The 14,600-nt window shown below is 40.0% G+C and overlaps 1 pseudogene; it reads left to right on the top strand.

The window, feature by feature from the left end:
* The first annotated feature begins 1,888 nt into the window (after positions 1-1,888).
* LOC138147222 (small ribosomal subunit protein uS11-like) lies at positions 1,889-2,427 on the top strand (annotated as a pseudogene).
* The last annotated feature ends 12,173 nt before the right edge of the window (positions 2,428-14,600 follow it).

The following is a 14,600-nucleotide window of genomic DNA, read 5'->3' as shown; positions in this document are numbered from 1 at the left end:
ATGATTAGCCAGCTTGTACTTAATTATTGGCAGCTGTGCAATCTTTGGGGGTCACTTCTCCGTAATCATGCCCTGTTTCCTTGCTAGCCACAAAAAGATGGTGAGCCAACTCCCTGAGCCATAATTAGCCCACATGGGGAGCAGGGTCCAGGGGAATCCTGGTCCAGACTCTACCCATGACTGGACTGGCTCACATTGGCCCTCAACATCTATTCATGTCGTCTCTGCCATTAAAATTTAAGTTCCTTTAGGTCAGCAATTGTTTTTGTTTTCCTGTGTATGCCCATTGTTTAGTATGCATGCAGTGCCTGGTACATAATAAGTGTTTAATGAATATTCACTGCTTATTTGATTGTATTGATTGATTATATGTATTTCTTACAGGGGAGAATCATGTTTATTGGAAGGATCATTGGGAAATAACAATGATTAAAAAATGAAAATAGCATCAGTAAAATATTTTTAGAAGAAAAATGCATGAGAAGCATAAGTAGGCTATAGTATCTTACATGCTGTAGCATTTTATCTATCTGTCATAGGTAACAATAACAATTTATACAGAAGTGATATAAATGACATATGCCAGATTTGGGGGAGATGGAGTCAAGATGGCGGAGTAGAAACAGGATATCCACGGGGTTCCGACTTCCACCTCCCCCAATTCATGTAAAAGGGGACTCTGAACAAACTTTGGAGCTACAGAACCCACAAAATGATACAGAGAAGCTAACCTCCCTCTGAGGACAGCCCAGCAGGCCAGCAGCAAGCAGCCAGCAGATCACTCTGGGAGACGAGCTCAGCCCCACAGCCAGAGGTTTCAGCCCCAGGAAGGGCCTGGCCAACCACTGGCTGGAGGGACTTCAGATTACCAGCAGCTGTGGCAGTTTCCAGAATTATCAACACATAGATGCGAAGGACAAAGTGAGAGGTCAGGGCAGTGTGGACTTTGGGATCCAGTAGTTGGGAGTGCAGTCAGCCTTTGCCCCTGGGAGAAGAAGCTGCTGAAGCTTTGTGGCCATGCAGCCGCTCCCATGTAGCAGCTTCAGCTCCTGGCGTGCAGAGTGTAGGGGGACCAAAAGACCAGTCTGAGGGCTAATCACTCTTGCTTTAACCTCCTTGGATCTGTATTGCAGTGTAGGGTGGAGGTCCTGGAGTGTGCAACCAGCTTGCCAGAGCATGTGGAGGCTTCAGAGAGGGCACCCAAATAAAACCTTCAGCAGCTGAGAAAACCCAGCATTTGGGATAAAGCTCCCCTGTCTAGTGGCAGAGTCCTACTGTGGCAAAAAGCCCAGGGATCAAGTGATTGAGTCTACATGAGCAGGCAAAGGAAGCAAAATAAACAGAGCAACCCAACTTTACACTCCTATTTTGGTGGCAAAAGGATCAAAGCATAGAAGAGGAGGAAGACAGTGAAGTCAGAACTCCTGCACCAAAAGCTTCAAAGGAAAATACGAGCTGGTTACAGGCCATAGAGGACCTTAAGAAGCAAATAAGAGAAGTGGAGGAAAAATTGGGAAGAGAAATGAGAATGATGCAAGAAAATTATTAAATGAGAGTCAACAGCCTGACTGAGGAAAATAACACCTTAAAAAAATAGACTAACTCAAATGGCAAAAGAGGCTCAAAAAGGCAATGAGGAGAAGAATGCCTTAAAAAGCTGAATTTGCCAGATGGAAAAAGAATCTCAAAAGCTCATTGAGAAGAATCATTACTTCAGAATTAGATTGGAGCAAATGGAAGCTAGTGACTTTATGAGAAATCAAGATGCTGTTAAACAGACCCCAACAAATGAAAGAATAGAAGGCAATGTGAAATATCTCATTGGAAAAACCACTGACCTGGAAAGTAGATCCAGAAGAGACAATTTAAAAATTATTGGACTGCTTTCCAGTGTTGGCAGCCCAAGAGGAGGAGCACAAATGGCACCTCACAAGGGGAAGGAAAAGAGGGAAGAACAGGTCATCAGCCTTGGACCTCAAGTTGCAGAAGGAGAGAATGTGTTTGGTATCTGCCATATCTTTGCATCCTTCAGTGACACATTTGTCCATGTGACTGATCTCTCTGGCAAAGAAACCATCTGCCGAGTGACTGGTGGGATGAAGGTCAAGGCTGACAGAGAATCTTCTCCCTATGCTGCTATGTTGGCCGCTCAGGATGTTGCCCAGACATGTAAAGAACTAGGCATCACTGCCCTTCACATCAAACTTTGGGCCACAGGGGGAAATAGGACTAAGACCCTGGCCCTGGTGCACAGTCAGCCCTGAGATCCCTGGCACATTCTGGAATGAAGATCGGGAGGATTGAGGATGTCACTCCAATCCCCTCTGACAGTACTCGCAGAAAGGGTGGTCGCCGTGGTTGCCGTCTGTGAATATCGTTTGCTGGATTATTTTTGTCAATAAAAATGTCACAATGATCAAAAAAAAATTATTGGACTACCTGAAAGCCATGATCAAAGAAAGAACCTAGAAATCATCTTCCAAGAAATTCTCAAGGAAAACTTCACTGATGTTCTAGAACCAGAGGGCAAAATAGAGGTTGAAAGAATCCACTGATCACCTCCTGAAAAAGATCCCAAAAAGAAAACTCCTAGGAATATTATAGCCAGGTTCTGAATTCCCAGTTCAAGGAGAAAATATTACAAGCAGCCAGGAAGAAACAATTAGAATATTGTGGAAACACAATCAGGATAACCCAGGATCTGGCAACTTCTACACTGAGGGATTGAAAGGGCTTGGAATATGATATTCAGGAGGTCAAAGGAGCTGGGATTAAAACCAAGAGTCACCTACCCAGCAAAACTGAGTATCATGTTTTAGGGGAAAATATGGTCATTCAATGGAATAGAGGACTTTCAAGTATTCTTGATGAAAAAACCAGAGTTGAACAGAAAATTTGACATTCAGATACAAGAAGCAAGAGAAGTATGAGAAGGTAAACAGGGAAAAGAAATCATAAGGAACTTATCAAAGTTGAACTATTAACATTCCTACATGGAAAAACAATAATTGTAACTGATGAAATTTTTCTCAGTATGAAAATAGTTGAAGGGAATAGAAATATATGTGTGTGTGTCTATATAGGAGGGTATATGGGCATATGAATACATATGTGAATGTATGTATATATGTTTACAGGCATACATAGATAGAGGGCACAGGACAAATTTAATAGGAAGGGATGATACTTAAAAGGCAAAATTAAGAGGTGAGAGAGGAATATAACAAGAGGAGATGGGGAGAGATAGAACAGGGTAAACTATCTCATATAGAAGAGGCAAGGGAAAAATGGTTACAATGGAAGGGAAGAACAGGAAGGCAAAAAGGCAAAACCTTATTCTCACTGAATTTGGCTCAGGGAGGGAATCAAATACACTAAAAAGGGTATCTCACCCTACAGGAGAGTAGGGGGGAAGGGGATGAGAGGGGGGATGATGGAAGGGAAGGCAGGCTGGGGGGGGGAGAGAAGTTGAAAGCACTCACTTCTGAAAAGGGACAGGATCAAAGTAGAGAAGAAAGCAAGTGGGAGGTGGGATAGGAGGTAGGGAAATACAGTCAGTCTTTTACAATATATCTACTATGGTAATGTTTTGCATAGCTACACATGTACAACCTATACTGAATTGCTTATCTTCCCATTAAGGGTGGGTGACAAGGAAGGAAAGGAATGAATCTGGAATTCAAAGTTTTAAAATCAAATGTTTAAAATATATTATTATTATTAATACTATTTTACATGTAATTGGGAAATAAGATATACAGGCACTGGGGCATAGAGATTCACCATACCCTACTGGAAAAGTTGAAGGGGTTATGGGAGAAGATATGGGAAACAGCAGATTGGAGGAGGGGATATCCTGTGGGACTGCTATTTTGGGGTGGTGGGTAGTGGAAAAAATGGGGAAAAAATTTGTAGCTCAAAATCTGGCGGAAATGAATGATGTAAACCAGAAGTTAATAAACATTTGAAAAAAACAAAAAGACATATGTCAGGATAAGTAGTTTGTGTTTCCTTCCATTAAATTGTTGCCTGACTGTTCAATCCATGAAGAGATCGCTGCCTCCATCCTATATTGTCTATGCCATTCATTTGACACTCAAATGAACACTATCTTGCTCTGATTAGCTCTGTGTGTGTGTGTGTGTGTGTGTTTGTGTGTGTGGTCTCTCTACTTGGAATATAAGCTAATCAAGGAAAGACACTGGATGCTATGTGTTTCTTTATCCTCCACAGGTCTTGGAACAGTGGCACTTAATTAAAGAAGTAAGCATTCCTTTAAATGGAAGAAATACGTGATGAAAAGAGTGTTGAATTTGAAGTCAGAGGATCCAGATTCAAAATTCTGTCTCTGCTGATGGCTACATGTGTAATCTTAGACAAGTCATGCCATTGTTTTCTGAGGCTCAGTTTCCTTACCTTTAAAATAAAGGTATTGACCCAAGTGACTTCTTCTATCCCTTTTGGTCCTAAATTTATGATCTGCATATGACTAGAAACAAAGGTGCGTCATTCAGTTAGTGGAAGTTCTAACAGAAAAAATGGTCTGGATGTTTCACTAGCATCCATCAGATATTAAAATATCAAGACATCTTCCTGTATATGAGGCAGATCCTCTTTGATGAATTTGTGGAAGGACTGAATAAGAATCATGTAGAATGAGAAGTATTGATGTCTTATCATTCAAACTGGTAGCACTGGTGGAAGATGAACACATATGAGTGAGATCACAGATTCATCCAGGTGTGAAAGAAGTCATATCTCCAAGCTTTGCAATCACAAATCACAAATGGCCATGCCCAGGGAGGTGGTCTGGAACCCATTAATTTCTCTGTTATTTTCCCTTTTGCAAAAATCTTTCCATAAGAACTATGCACATGATGGGCATAGTTTGGGACTTTAATTTTTTTTTATTTTAAAATTTTGAATAGGGGCGGCCAGGTAGCACAGCGAGTAAGAGCACCAGCTCCAGCGTTGGGATGACCTGGGGATCGAATCTGGGCTCAGACACTTAGCACCCACCCAGAAACACCTGGCCGTGTAACCTTGAGCAAGTTACTTAACCCCGATTGCTTTAAAAAAAAAATTTGAATACCAAAATACCAATATACCATATACAAAGTAGAACATAAAATCAAGATTACATATTGTAAATCTCTATTACATAAAACTTGCTTTAAAAACACACACACGCATACACACCCACACATATATATGTATGTGTGTATGTAAACTCACATAAATGTATATATAAGTTCAAGTTACTTTAAAAACTTCCCTGCTTGTCTATTTCCTTCTAAATTTTCTATTTTCTGCATTTAAAAAATGTTTTAATGGCCTTTTTGAGCATCACTATTGTTATCCCAACATCTCTCTCAAATCCCCTCACCCCAATTAAAATCATAAGGAAAAAATAAACCTTGTAAGAAATAAGCATAATCAAACAAAAGAAATCCACACAGTAGCCAAGTCCAAAAAGGTACGTTTCTGTGCCTTGAATCTCTGCTGACAGGTGTGCAATATACATCATCATACTTTCTCTGGAGGCATGTTTGCTCACTACTTTGATCAGAGTTCTTAAGTCTTTCAAAGTTACCTTTATTTTCAGCCTTGTTACTATTACATAAATTGTTCCCTGGCTTTGCTTTACTTCACTTTGCCTTAGTTCATATACATCTTTGCAGGGTTCTCTAAAATCCTATCTTTCATCATTTCTTTTAGCACAATGGCATTTCATTACATTCACACATAAAAATTTGATCAGCCATTCCTCACTTGATGAGCAACTTCATATTTTCCTATTCTTTCTAGGAGTTTGAGCAAAGGTATACCAAGGAGGTATGGTATAGAGGACAAAACATTGAGTTTGACTGTAGGAGGAGCTAGAGTAGAGTTCTAGTTCTGTCACTGATGAGATGGATGACCTTAGCCCAGGTCTTTCCCTGGCTTCAATTTCTAGACATACAGAATAAGGGAATTGGACTAAATTATCTCAATGACCCTTTTGTCTCCAAAAATTTATGACAGTGTTGACAAGAGAAGAGAATATAAGATGGTACTAGTCACGGAATTATTTTTTTCTGACATGGGAGTAAAAATTACAGATATCTAGGTTATTTTCACTCACTTTTTTCCTCCTCTATCAAGGACACTATCTTGATTTTTGACTATGAATAAAGGTGACCCAGACCTTACCCATTGCCCATATATCTCCCTGAGTGTCAGCTGGCTGGGTTTCTCTATCTTGACAACAAGATAGTTCAACCTGTGCATTTCAGCAGGACTAATTATGCCCCTTGGCAGACTGAGTGACTATAGCTTGCACTATCATAAGTCCACTCAAGGCCCACAATAATAGCTTCTCAAATGCCCTGCCTTTGAGGAAAAGCTTTCTAACAAAGTGCTCAGAGGCTTTAACTGCTTGCATCAGGCACTCAGGAAAAGATATATTCATTGGAAAGCATTTTATAAGGAGGAGGTCGAACTTTTTGCCACCACACAGATTACTGTTCTATAAATGCTCTAGTTTCAGACTTGTTTCTCCATTTTAAAAGAACGAGGGACACATTGTCCTCACCCCAAGACTTAAAAGCATAATCATGAAGTTGGTAGAACTGTATCTTATAGTTAGTTTTTCTTATTTTTGATTGACTCAGACTATACCCTACTACACAGATGTGCTTAAGAATGCATCCTTCTCCTATCTACATCAGGGTATGGGCTAGGGAGAAATAACATTTATACAGTGTTTTAAAATTCATGTTCATTACCTGACTCGATTCTCACCCTGGGAGGCAGATATTCTAAGACACAAACTAAGGCTAAATGACTTACTCTTGGCTATACAGCTAGGAAGTATTAGAGGCAAGATATGAACCTGGCTCTTCCTGATTCTACATCTAGGACTTGAGCCCTGTGACATGCTACCTCACATCCCAATTTTTTTACCCGTGTTCCACTTTTCTCAAGTAGGATCTGAGAAATATTTGAAAAATGAGGACAATTGATCTTTCATATCATCATATTCCCATGTGTAGACATAAAAGGAGGGGAATGTTGAAGACAGCTGATAGTGACCTAAAAGTGTTTCTCATTGAGTTAGAATAGTATATAGAGTTGAATAGCCAGATTATCATCATTAAGCCAATTAAACATCAAAAATCTATCCCCACACTCTACCTTCTCCTTAAGATGCATGTAGAGGAACACAATTAAAGTCTGGGCAGCTGTAAAGATTAGTATTCTAACCTGGGAAGTCTATAGTTTTAATTAGTAATTAGGCCTGTTCTGCTAAATAGGCAAGGGCACAATGACCTTTTAAAAAATACAAGCTGACAACACTGTGTCTGGTTGCTGACATAGATAATGGCTCAGGTCACAGCTGCTAGAGAATGCCACAAAGTAAGATAGCCAGCTGTGGATCAGGTCTCCAATATCTGGTCAAGGGTTTCACCCTTTTGAATGAAAATAGACTTCTGCCCTTTCCTGATTGCCATATTCCAATGGGTTTCCCTTAATCAGTCATTTGAGGAATAGAGGGTCATTCTGGGAAAGTAGCATTTCCAGATAAATCCCCTTGAGGAGAGGCTTAAAATCCCCCAAATGCCTCTGTACCATTTACTGGAGTACAGCAAACAGTAGTGTCATAATCAAAATCCCACAGAGGAAGTGATAGCTCAAACTTTAGTGCCTTCCTGACTTTTGTTTTGACAGAAGAGAAGGGATGATGAACAAAACAATGGGACCCCTTTGTCTAATTCAAATGATATGTGCTTTTCTCCTTGAAAACCTTCCTGTTGGCCTCATTTCCCATTGCATCCAATCAAAACACATTAGTCTGACATTCAAGGATATCTGTAATCTGGTTCTACCTATCAAACAGCATTTCCCACTATTCATAGGAAGTCATTTCAGGAAAGAGAATGCCAGATTGAAGAAGAAACCTCAATGAACAGATGATCCCATTCTATTTCTCACATAGGGAACCTGGGATTCCCCAAGGTCTCAGAGACAGAAGGCTGGGATTCACAATTCAGATGAGGAAAATGAGAGCAGTTGTGATCCATGCAGACAAGATCACACACAGTGCTGGACTGAGAAATCAGGTCTCCTGATTCCCTGCCCAGGGCTTATTTGGGGTTTGCTATTTGTATCTCCCTAATATTCTCTCCACTGTAGTTTCTTCTCTAGCCTATAAATACCCTGTCCTAATTCCTAATTCTGCTCATCGTGTTGAAATTTTTACCAAAATGTCGTTTTTCCCCTTCTTTTTCTACCTCCCTAAAAGCTGCACATCTTTTGAGGCCCAGCTCAAGTCTCCCTCCCTCCTTGAAACTTTCCCTGGTCAAGGTAGGTCTTAATCCTTTTCTATCTTGTAATGATACATTTGAGTATGAGCTGTTTACCCTCCGTTGTAGTTTATTTGAATAGGCCCATGTGTATTCTGGAGCCAATTGTCAAGTTTTTGGTGTAACAATTTACACTTCTGAAAAACAGCAAGCTAAAAACCAGGGATCAATTTACTGTTTTGTTGATCCAGAAAGTGATGGAGAAAATATTAATAATGAAGATTAAACTTAAAAAGGATATCAGACGAACAACTCCTTCTCCATCCACCCGCCCACCCTTGACAGCCAGTAGTTAAACATTTATCTCCTTGTCCCTAAGTGGGGTCCTTTGGAATCAGAAAGATCACATACTTAAACATTAGCTTTGGTTTTTACTTTTAGGTATTTAACCTCCCTGCATATGTTTTCTCAGTTGGACAAAGTATGAATAATACAAAAGCAAAATATAAAATGATTAATACAAAACATAGTTCAATCATATAAATAGGAAGTAGCAAGAATTTTAATGGGAAAAACAGGGGACCAGAAGTTAGAAAACTAAAAATCTAGTTGCCACTCATTTGCTTTATTCCTTGGGAAAGTCACTTAAAAGAAAGACAAAGTCTCTCTGAAACTTAGTTACCTGATCTATTAAAATGTAGGTTTTTGACTAGCTCATCTCTGAGGTGTCTTCTAGTGCAATAATTGTATCAGTCTATATAAAATGTGAAAAACACATTAAAAAACCAAATGTCAAAAATCTGTTTATAGGAAGAAATCAGGAAAAAAAAAACCTGGGATATTTTAACTGTAAACCCCACAATACATTATTTTTGTTAGCTCATCTTTTTTGATGATAGGAAAAAAGAGTGGAGTTCTTTCATATCCTTTTTTGTCACCCACAACACCTGGTATAGATAGTACTGAACACAAAGTGATGAGCAATATTTCAATACTGGCCTTTAATGTGGTCAAAGAATGAATCAGGGGCAGCTAGGTGGCATGGTGAATAGAGCACTGGCCCTGGAGTCAGGAAGACCTGAGTTCAAATCTGGCCTCAGATACTTAACAGTTACTAGCTGTGTGACCTTGGGCAAGTCACTTAACCCCAATTGCCCTCCAAAAAGCAAAAAAAAAAATTTATTAAAAAAAAAAGAATGAAGAGGGAAGTCAAGATTCTGTAATTACTATAATCAGCCCAAGGAGAATGCATTACCTTGCTTTGATAAGGATAATGGGCATCATTTTACATAATTTTCTCTCTCACATTTGGTGATCTAGCCAAACTAACCTCAAAAAAGAGAGGGAAATAAGCATTTATTAAGTGCCTACTGTGTGCCAGGCACCGTACTAAGCATGTTACAAACATTATTTCATTTGATCCTCACAACCCTGGGAGGCATTTTACAGATGAAGAAACCGAGTCATAGAGAGGTTAAGTGGCTTGCCCAGACTCACACAGATAATAAGGGCCTGCGGCTGGATTTGAACTTAGGTCTTTCTGATTCTAGGAACATCATTCTATCCGTTGTGTCACCTAGTTGCCCCTTACCTTCCCACTATTCATATAACCATAGGAAAGAATGTTCCAAATCACTAATAATGAGAGAAATGAAAAGCGAAACAACTCTGAGGTACCCCCAGCAAACTGACCGAGACAAATTAAAAGGCCAGATGGGTGTGGCCAGGATCCAGGACCCTGATAAAATGTCTGCTTAATATATGTTTTATGAAGTACATGATATATTAGCATATACATGCATCCATATACTCTACAAGTATATACTTACGATGTATGACAGATGCCAGTGACAACTGTGATAACAATGATAAATGACAGCCTGGGTACAGAGGATGAAGAATCAGCCTCAGAGCCAGGATGATCTGTGTTCAAGTTTTGTCTCTGAGACATACTGACTGTGTAACCTTACTCAAGTCACTTAATATCTCAGTGCCCTAGGCACCTCTCAGGATTCTACCTTTCAGAGGAGGGGGTAGTTTCCTCACCTAAAAGTTCCCCATATCAGTGCAATCACTGGTCCCATCTCTATTCCTATACATATACTGGGACTACAGGTCAGAAATGTTTTACTAATAGAGGTACATGATTAAAAACATTTGGAGTCTATGGTTCAACTAAACTGAAAGCTCTTTATTATTCTTTGATACAAGAAATGGCTGTCTCGGTAGGAGATGGTGAAGGATATATTTAGATAGAAAGTATTGTAAAAAAGGATTCTGAAAAAATTTTGTAGCAAAGGAAAGCACCTCAATACACTTCAAACTGCATTTAGACATTTCTCATATCTGCCTTTAATTTAATCATTGATCTTGTATATGTGGAACGTGCCTGTGGAAATATTAAACCTAAGTTTATTAAGTTTATTAAAACTAAGTCATTAATTAGGAGCCTGACCCCAGACCATAATGAATGAGCTTAGATTTCGAAAAGAAAGGAACCTCCAGTGTTCCAGAGTCCAACTCTCTCATTTTAGAGATAAAGACATAGAGATCTCTTTGCCAAGGTAGCACAGCTTCTAAGTGGCAGAGCTAGAATTACACCCCCCACCCCCACCCCCAAGCCAGGTTATAGTAAACAGACCTTGATGCTGGGAAAGACTGAAGGTTAAAAAAAAGAGAAGGGGATAGCAGAGGATGAGGTGGGTACATAGTGTTGTGGAAGCAATAAACATGAGCTTGGACAGACTTTGGGGCATAATGGAGTATGGAGCGGCTTTGCTTCCTATGGTCCATGACTGAACAACATTACAGAAAATATCTCTATTGAGGCATGGATATAACCTTGTATCATAGAACAGCAAAAGTTCCTTAAAGCCTAAAGCAGAGAGAGGGAAGTTCCCTTTGATTTGATTCTGTGTAAAATATACAAATATTTATGGGAATCTGGCCATTTTGTCCAGAAGAGACCCTTGACATCTCTTATTGCTAGCTCTTTTGAGTTTGATCTATTGAAATTTCAAGATGGAGTAGCCATAATATGTCAAGCTGAATTAGATCTTCAATCATCTAGTTTGAGTCATTTCATTTTATTATTAAATGTTTGGTTAAAGACTTAAACTCTGGAGAGATACAACTGGTCTTACTTGGTAACCATTGACATTTAAATTAATTTTAACATACAAAGTCACTTAGTTCAGTTCAAGGCCCTAGACACTCATCAAGGTTCCCCAAAGACCTGGATCAGACTTAGAACCAGAAGAACTAGAGTTCTAATCCAGATCTTTCCTCCCTAAATCTAAGGCTTTTTCATGGTACCACATTGACTCTCTCCTATGAGATTTATTCACAGAAAGAAGCCATCTTATTGTTGTCAGGCGGTCTTTCAATTGCCCAATGATTATGGAAAACCAACGGCACATCTATTCTGTGCTTATATATTCGAGTTACTTATTCGTGCATGGTGGATTTTTTCCCCAGGGGTACTTATCAAATAAGACAGTTACTGATCTTCACAGGTATGTTGATCAGATCTCTGCCTGGAGGCAGGGGATGGATGAAATTACCTCTGGAGGACTCTTCTAGCCCAATGGTTTGATAATGAAGTAGGAGTTTTACTTTCTGATCTAGCTTCATAAAGTTTAATTGGGCTTTTTAAAGGCCACAAAGACAAATAAATGCCCTTGAATAAACTCTTCTTGTAGCTTTCTCTGAATGCCAATGTGCTCATTAGTATTCCCTTATACTAAGAGCAAGTCCTGCTCCTCGGGAGGCCAGTGGCATACATACACACACACACACACACACGGCCTGGCTTATGACATGATCTTTTTTTTATAGTCTATCATGGAGCACATCTTATACTCAAGAAAACTATCCTCAAGGTGAATAATTGGCCTTTCAAGATCCAATATTTGTGTCAAAATGAAATATGCTGAAGTTTCAGAAGTGGCAAAATACAAGGACTAAAAATGGGACTTGGATCAGCCTAATGAGAGAGCTTCAACAGTGTGTGAAACACAAAATACAGGATACACAAATTTGGTGATGGTGGCACCTGGCATCACATCTCAGCAGGTTATAAATACTGATAGCACAAGGGTGCCAGCAATTAGAAAGGAAGAGAATTCAGATCTCTCCCCAGGTTCACTAAATAAAGGCAGGAGAAACACAAAGCATGCCATACATCTCTGCTTGACAGTTAATTGCTTGTTAAGTAGTATGAGTGTCTTCTTACAGAGTGAACTGCAGACAAGGGTCAGTAAGAGAAGGTTAGGATCAGCATTAGGGTTGCTCCAAGGGTGGCCAGGTACTGGCAAGGTGGCCTGTGGGATAACTGCATGGGGTGTGGGGAAGGTCCTTAGAGGCTTAATCTTGGAATATCTATGCTTTGGGATGAGGGAAAACTGAGCAAGGATCTGTCACATCTTAAGGAAAGTCTTCCCTGACACCTGGAATCATGGGAATTTGCCAGACCTGCTTTGAGAAAATTGTCCCTTTTTCCCCTGACCCACTTGGAAGTAATTTTTGTCTCTGTCTCTCTGTCTCTGTCTCTCTCTCTCTGCCTCTATCTCTCTCTCTGCCTCTGTCTCTCTGTGCTTTTCTCTCCACCCCCCTTCCCAGCCAAACCATTCTGTTTTACCTCTCCTCTGTCTTCATCATATTCTAACTCAAAATATAGTGAATTTTTGTATATGTTTTAACTCTTGCTAGATTTTAGTGGAAAGAATTTAGGATGTGAGAGTTAGGAGGCTAGGGATTGAATCCTACCTCTCATAGTCACTGGCTACCTGACCACAAGTAAATTGTTATTTCTCTGAGCCTCAATTTTTTCATTTGTGAAATGAGTATAGTAATGCATGTACTATGTGCCTCACAGGGTTTTCCTGAAGGAGGTGCTCTGTAAACTTGAAAATGCTATGTAAATGTGAATTAACAGCACTATGCAAGGCACTACACCAGACACAATGATACATGTTTATTAATCACTTTATCAATTGAATGGGATCCAAATGGAAATGGTCTGGTCAAATGGAGAGAACACTGAACTTGGAGGCACAAAAACAGCCTGAATCCCAGCTTTGTCACTTATTACCTGGGGGACTTTGGATAAGTCATTGTCTCAGTCTCCTTGTCTGCAGAATGAGGGGGTTAGACTAGGTGACCTGTAAGGTCCTTTTCAGTTCTAGAGTTATGATACTATGACTTCTGAAGAAAGCCAATGTAAAGGGAGAAGGGTCTAGCCTGAGAGAATGTTCTTTGGTATTAGTGGCCAAAGGGAGATGCACGTCTTTAAATGGGATTTAGTAGACAAGGTCACTCATGATGTGTTGCAATGTGCTCATTAGCATTCCCTTATACTAAGAGCAAGTCCTGCTCCTCTGGAGACCAATGGCACACACACAGTGGTAGAAAGGACATCCACACAGAGAGAAGGAGAAGGAGAAGAAGGAAAAAAGGAAAAGGAGGAGGAGGAGGAGATGATTCCAAGAGTCACAACTGGGACAGAGTCCATCAGAACCTCACTGGGTGCTGAAATTTAGAGAGGATGCTTAAGAGCACTTTATGTCTTGAGTAGAATGCAAACAACAAAATTTATTGTCTGATTCATAAAAAAATAATTGGTTAACATTTCAAGGAAGGGAGGAGGGAGAGAATCTGGAGCTCAGATTTTTAAAAAAATTAATGCTAAAAATTGTTTTTACATGCAATTGGAAAAAAAAAGTTCAAATATCATTAAAAAAAAAGAATAAATGGTTAAGACAGGAGGCCACTAGATGGAATCTTCCTCTATTTCCAAGTGAGCTCCTCCTTGACCTGGCCCTACCTTGAGAGATGGCCTCCCCAACAGCAGCCTCACAATATCTAGGGTCTTCACTATCCTCAACTGAATTGAGGCTCTGATTCATGCCACTTGTTCCAGGTAGATTATTACAGCTTGGGTTATTTCTGAGCATGCTGTGATAGTTTAACAGGGCACTTATCCTCTAAAAGCAGCCCTTCTCCTTTCCAATTTCCCCACAACTCACCAGTCTTAGGTTAACAGCATATTTTTTTTTTCGTAAAGTGTCTTTCATTCTGGGGAGTTTCCATATGTATGGAAATTGGCATTTGCATACTTGACACATCTCTCTCTCTCTCTCTCCTTCTCCTCCTCCTCCTCCTCCTCCTCATCCTCCTCCTTCTCCTCCTCCTCCTCCTCCTCCTCCTTCTCCTTCTCCTCCTCCTCCTCCTCCTTCTTCTTCTTCTTCTCCTTCTTCTCCTTCTTCTTCTCCTCCTCCTCCTCCTCCTCCTCCTCCTCCTCCTCCTCCTCCTCCT

Source organism: Petaurus breviceps, unplaced genomic scaffold (genome assembly GCF_028583685.1).
Source record: "Petaurus breviceps papuanus isolate PSGF00001 unplaced genomic scaffold, PetGlider_PUasm1.0 90779, whole genome shotgun sequence".
Classification (NCBI taxonomy): domain Eukaryota; kingdom Metazoa; phylum Chordata; class Mammalia; order Diprotodontia; family Petauridae; genus Petaurus; species Petaurus breviceps.
The sequence above is the reverse complement of the archived record's forward strand: the minus strand, read 5'-3'. Positions and strand labels throughout refer to the sequence as shown.